Below are 6,803 nucleotides of genomic sequence, written 5' to 3' on the forward strand. Positions count from 1 at the left end.
GGCCTGTTCGACCCTTAATTCTTCGGCCGCCTTCAAAGCGGCCGCATTGCTACTCCTTGCTTGCTCCTTGGCTCGGGCAAGCTCCGCCCGAAGGGTCTCCACGGTGGCAGCTCCATCTGCAGTCACAACATATTAAAGATACTGGCATCATGCTGCTCTTATTATGTGACGATCCCCAGAAAAATCACTCACCCTGCGCCTCGTCAAGCTGCTTGTTGACAAGCACGATATCGGCATCTGCCGCATCCAGTTGCCGCTTTAGTTCGACAAACCCATCAGTCCGGCTAGCCACCGGAGCTTCAACCACCTGCACATAAAGGCGGTCTGGTTATTACCTGGGACTATAATCCTCGGTTTGCCGCCGTTCTCGACGACAACCAGAGTCTCAGGGGCTACTATCTGCATGGGCATACCTAATGTATGCGGTACTATTAAAGGCATACATTATTTCACGTACCTCGAAGCCTTTCAGCAGACTCATAAAAGCTTCATGCAAACCGCTTTTAGCGGATGAAATCCTTTCAATTCCCATACCCATTAGCGTACGATGCGCTTTCGAGATGACAGCTTGCCCCAGAAGATCCTTCAGCGCGTCCGACCGCACACTGTATGGACCCTTGTGGTCGCTCTCCTCAGGAGCCGGATAATGGGGATTCCGGGCAGCCAAAGGGTTATCCTCTGGCCCTAGTGGAACCGGAGATACCCTTTGCGACGACACTTCAAGGTCACCCGCTTCTTGAGCTGGGGAGTCCAGGGGAGGCGTTTCGCTCTCCATCATCTCCGGAAGAAGATCCCCCGAAGATTAACTCTATCGAGAAGGGCTGCGATCCGGACTACAATTTATAAGCATCAGTTATTGTCATCGGAAGTAAGGTAGGATATCTTCACTATCAAGTACTTTTTGATTACTTACAACTCGGTAGAGGGCTGATCCCCGCGCGGACATTGTGTGGCAAGAATACCCTCCAAGGTAGGACTCTCTGGCGGAGATTTCTTCTCCCGTTTGGAAACCTTAGTTTCCAGATCTTCAGAGGTAGTCCGCTTCCTTCCCCGGGGAGAGAGAATGTCATATTCTTCCCCTTGGTTATCCTCCCTCGTGGAGGCGCTCATTCCCTTGATTGGAATAGGTAGCGATGGAGGCCCGCTTTCGCCCTCTTCATCCCCCCTTTATCTTCCTTTGAGGGCACTAGACAAGGTGCTGGCTCGAGCATCTTCTCTAGCACCGGATTGTCTAAGCCCTCAGCAAGGGGGGGCGAACACCGGATCATCTTCGCCTTTGTTATCCAGTCCTGGTCAAAGAGCGATTCTTCAGAATGATGTCATGGTAAATAAAAGGACAATGTGTTCGGCCATGGGATTACTTACTTGGGCAGCGGGGCGGTTGCAGCTCAGGACCACGTCCTCGGTGGTGTCCGGACACTCTATTTGGGGTCCATAGAAAGATTTGTACATATCCTCGTGCGTCATGCCGAGGAAATGCTTCATAGTGTGCGGTCCTTCCGAGTTGAATTCCCACATGCGGAGGGGCCGGCGTTTGCAGGGCTGGACTCAACGAATCAGCATAACTTGCATTACCATAACTAGTCTGAAATCTCCCTCGAAGAGATCTCGTATACGGCTCTGTAGTATTGGCACGTCCTTGGCTGGACCCCAGCTCAGCCCCCTGCTGATCCATGACATCAGTTGTGGTGGGGGCCCCGAGCAAAAGGTGGGGGCAGCTACCCATTTGGCACTTCAGGGAGCTGTGACGTAAAACCACTCCCGCTGCCACAATCCGGACACCTCTGGAAAGGAGCCCTTTGGCCATGGAGCGTCAGCAATTTTGCTTATTAAAGCACCTCCGCACGCTGCGTACTGCCCCTCGACCGTCTTCGGCTTCACATCGAAGGTCTTGAGCCACAGGCCGAAGTGAGGGGTAATGCGGAGGAAGGCCTCACATACGACAATAAATGACGAGATGTGAAGAAGGGAATCCGGGGCCAGATCGTGAAAATCCAGCCTGTAATAGAACATAAGACCCCTAACAAAGGGATCCAGAGCGATGCCTAGTCCTCGGAGGAAGTGGGAGACGAACACAACGCTGTTGTTGGATTCGGGAGTAGGAACGACCTGCCCTCGGGCGGGCAGCCTGTGCGAAATTTCGGCGGTCAGATATCTGGCCTCCCTCAACTTCTTGATGTCCTCCTCCGTGATGGGGGAAGGCATCCACCGGCCTTGAAGGCTGGATCTGGACATGATTGAAGGTCCGAAGCACCTGACCTGAGCTTTGGGTGTTAGATCTCGAGGCGGGGGAAGGATTCGATTGAGCATGGGAGGAAAAAAAGAAAAAGCCTTGTCCCTTTATAAAGGGGGTGAATATCAGGCGTCCTCCTCGTGGCCGTTTGAGACTTACCTAAGACCTAGGAGTCATACCAACAGGCACGGTTGGGTTACCCATGTTTGTATTGATGAGAATCCCGTGATAAAGGGAACACGATCTCTGCTTTGACAAGACGTGTCAAGAAACTGCCTCGCGTTATGTGCGGGGCTGGTTAAAGAAAAACAGTTCTAAAAATAACCGGGCCATGAAGTGATGTCATACTATCAAAACATGTCAGCAGATTAGATTTGTGGAAGTATTATTCTCTCTACGGTGGTATGTGGAACTTATTTTGCAGGGTCGGACACTATCCTTGTATTCAAACTCTTCCATGGTGGATTCGGAGGAGGAACCCGCCTTGCAATGCCGAATACAACACTGTGTGCCGGACTCATCGTCATTGAAGCCTGGTTCAGGGGCTACTGAGGGAGTCCTGGATTAGGGGGTCTCCGGACAGCCGGACTATATCCTTTGGCCGGATTGCTGGACTATGAAGATACGAGATTGAAGACTTCGTCCCGTGTCGGGATGGGACTCTACTTGGCGTGGAAGGCAAGCTAGGCAATACAGATATGCATATCTCCTCCTTTGTAACTGACCTTGTGTAACCCTAGCCCCCTCCGGTGTCTATATAAACCGGAGGGTTTTAGTCCGTAGGACAACATACAATCATACCATAGGCTAGCTTCTAGGGTTTGGCCTCTCCGATCTTGTGGTAGATCAACTCTTGTAATACTCATATCATCAAGAACAATCAAGCAGGATGTAGGGTATTACCTCCATCAAGATGGCCCGAACCTGGGTAAACATCGTGTCCCCTGCCTCCTATTACCATCCGCCTTAGACGCACAGTTTGGGACCCCCTACCCGAGATCCGCCGGTTTTGACACCGACAACACCAATCAGGGCAACCCAGCCGCACTAGTCCTCGACCCAATAATTGACGGGTTCCACCTCTCACGAGTCCTTATGGATGGAGGTAGTAGTCTAAACCTGCTTTACCAGGACACACTGGGCAAGATGGGCATCGATCATTCCGTGATCAAGCCCATTAAAACCACCTTCAGAGGTATTATACCAGGTATGGAGGCTAGCTGTACAGGCTCCATCGCCCTTGAGGTAGTCTTCGGATCACCAGAGAATTACCGTGCCGAGAGTTGATCTTCGACATCGTCCCCTTTCGCAGTGATTATCAGGCACTGCTCGGACGGACCGCTTTCGCTCGATTCAACGCGGTACCACATTATGCCTACCGTAAGCTCAAGATGCCCGGTCCGCGCGGTGTCATCACGGTTAATGGCAAGGCCGAACTTTCCCTCGGCACCAAGGAGTATACCGCTGCTTTAACAACAGAGGCTACAAGTGGCACCTTCCAACCGAACCTTGAGTCGATGGCCCAATTCCCGGACACTGCCAAAGGACTTCGAAATACTTCGCGGCAGGATAGCCCGGCTCGTCCAAAGCTCAATTAAACACTCCGGCGAAGGCCAGGACAGGCCACATACCGCGGCTCAACTACTCTGCAGCACACAAGCATTTCTTACATTTTGTTTGCAGGTTCAACTTTGCGCAGACCGGGACTGGCGATATGGAAGCAGCTCGAACGCACAAGGCAATCCTTAGATATTCCCCGCGATGACCATCCGACTATACTCCAGATCTGCACACAGCTTCTTCCCCCATGGTCTCAGCAGGTTCCACGGTCATATTTCTTTTTTAGTACATTACCTATACTCACATGCATCGATGTACTATTCAAATACAACATGTGGATTTATATAATGCTTATCTACTGTTATTTATTGTTGAAATTCTTTTGTCAAGTGGCATCTGTACACCGCGATATGCCTTAAAAATGCCAGGGGCTTCGTTTTACCCATAATACGGCAATAAAGTCCGAACACCTTCTTGGAAGTTTGGCACCCCGAACTTATAGCATTATATGCATCAGCTCCGAATCATGTCTTTGGTCAAATGTTGGGTTTTCCTGGCTCCCATGTTTTGCTACCTTACGTTCCGCTATAACGGCTAAGGCGACACAGGGAGAACTACTGCGATTGTGTCCCGGTTCTTCCAGATGAGCACCCTAGTAGAGAAAGCCGAAAACTGACTGTCATGATACGGTGAGAGCTGGTCAGTTGTTCGAGAGGTTGTAAAATCTTTAAGGATTCCTCCCGCATAATGCCATAACCAATGCAATGTGAGATGGATCGGCTTTTCTTCCGATCAGGTGCTTATATAGCCTCTCGTGCGGTCTTCCGAACACCAGGGGCTGCGCCTACCTTCCTCCTATGGCTAAGTGAGAGTGATAAAGCCCTATAGTCCGATTGCCTGGTTCGTTGTGCTGAACACCTCCTTCGAAGGACCCAAAACTAGGATAAAGAGTGATCAGGTTTACCCCGAACACCCCCTTACTTCCTACGTGGGGTAGAAGCCGACGACTGGCCAACTCTCGGGCTTAATATATAAAATGGCCGCGCAGGAGGATAAACTTTTATATAACAGACAATAAATAATAGAAATGACCTTGTTCAACATTACAAACGACAACATGATTGTATTCATGGAAATATAATGTCCTTGGTGCATTGCTCCACCGCAAGGCAGGATCCTTTCATGACACTTCCATAATATAATTCGGGCTTGATGTGCTCCTTCCCCTCTGGCGGTCCCTCGGTCATCAGCTTTTCAGCATCCATCTTCCCCCAGTGCACCTTTGCACGGGCGAAGGCCATTCGCGCACCCTCTATATAGACCGACCGCTTGATGACGTCAAGTCGAGGGCAGGCACTCACAAGCCGCTTCACGAGCCCGAAGTAGCTGCTTGAAATCGGCTCGGCGGGCCATAGCCGGATAATCAAATCCTTCATGGCTAGTTCGGCCGCCCTATGCAGTTCGATCAGCTGTTTCAGTTGGTCGGCAAAGGGCACCAGATAATTCGGTGCCAGATACTACGACCAGAAGAGCTTATCTGCAGTGTTCCCTTCTTCGGCTCGGTAGAATTGGGCGGCATCCGATATGCTGCTGGGCAGTTCCGCAAATACCCCTGGAGGAATCTGAAATCAAAATTAGAAACATGATTTTCTCCTCAAATACTTGCTTTACATGGGAAAAAGCCTTACCCGCCATGATCGTCCTCGCCTCTTGGATCACCTGCAGGGCGCCTTGGGTTTCCCCCTGGGTATCGCGCGCGGCCTGACGAGCCCTGGCGAGTTCGGATTCTTTCTCCGTTAAACTCTGCTCCAAGGTCTCGCATTTCTTCATGGACTCTTGAAGCTCCTGCTAAGCTTCAATAACCCTAGCCTCGTGCTTCTCACGAAGACCCTGCTCTGAGGCTGCCTTTTCCTCGGCCTTGGCAACAGCCTTCCTCAGTGCCTCGACTTTGGTTATCGCCCCTGGCGCAAATAATGGAACATATTTTATCATACTGGAAATTTGTTTGCACTGAACGCGAACAAGGCTTGCGCATACCTTGTTTATCTTCCAACTACCTTTTCAACTGGCCAAGTTCTTCTTTGGCCCGCTCCAGACTTTGATTCCGTTCGGAGACCTCCGCGGTATGAGAGGTAGCAGCCGCTGCAGACGCCTGCTTATAAAAGAAGAGAGATATATGTCATCAAGTGAGTCTTCCTACGGCCATAAAATTGATCCTCTGTCTGGCCCTTTCTTGCACCGAACAGTGTATCAGGGGCTACTACCTATACTATGACACTCTTCGAAACCTCATAAAACGTACCTCAAAGCCTTTTATATGGCTGATACAGGCTTCATTCAGTCCACTCTCAGCAGACTAAATCTCCTTAATCACCGCACCCATCAGGGCACGGTGATCATCGACGATGGAGGCGCTCTTCAGCGTCGCCAACAAAACATCCGGCACCTCTGGTTGGACAGAGATTGCCGGTGGAACAGGCACGCCCCCTCCAGCCGAGGGAGGCCGCCTGCTTGATTCTGGAGCCGTATTGGTCTCCGGAATTGCGTCCGTCTGGGAGCCGAATTCAAGATGGCTCCCGCTGTCGACTCCCATGGGAATCTTCTCCCCCATGTCTCCGGCCCCCGAAGTTTGACCTCCAGGCGCCACTTTCATGATCTCTCCCCCCTTGGCCGGGGTCCTTCTGGGACAAAGCCTCGGTGTTATTCACATATTTGGGGGAAGGGGCCTTCGGGGGCGTCCCGCTCTCCATAGCATCCGAGCTCAACAAATCCTCGGATGAGGATCGTTCGGTGCGGGACCTCACCGGACTACAAAAAATATAGCTCAGGTTAAAAATATTATGCCATGATGAGTCTGGACGCATAAACGTGTTCGGATTTTATAATCACGAGTTCGCCAGGAGCAGGGCCCTGGGATCCCATGCCGGACTGCTGTCAGCGGCGGCAGTGGACTCTTCCGGAAGAGGAGCTTTTCCACTTTTAGGCGACTCGGCCTCCAAGTGTATGGAGG

Source organism: Triticum dicoccoides, chromosome 6A (assembly GCF_002162155.2).
Source record: "Triticum dicoccoides isolate Atlit2015 ecotype Zavitan chromosome 6A, WEW_v2.0, whole genome shotgun sequence".
In the NCBI taxonomy this organism is placed as follows: Eukaryota; Viridiplantae; Streptophyta; class Magnoliopsida; order Poales; family Poaceae; genus Triticum; species Triticum dicoccoides.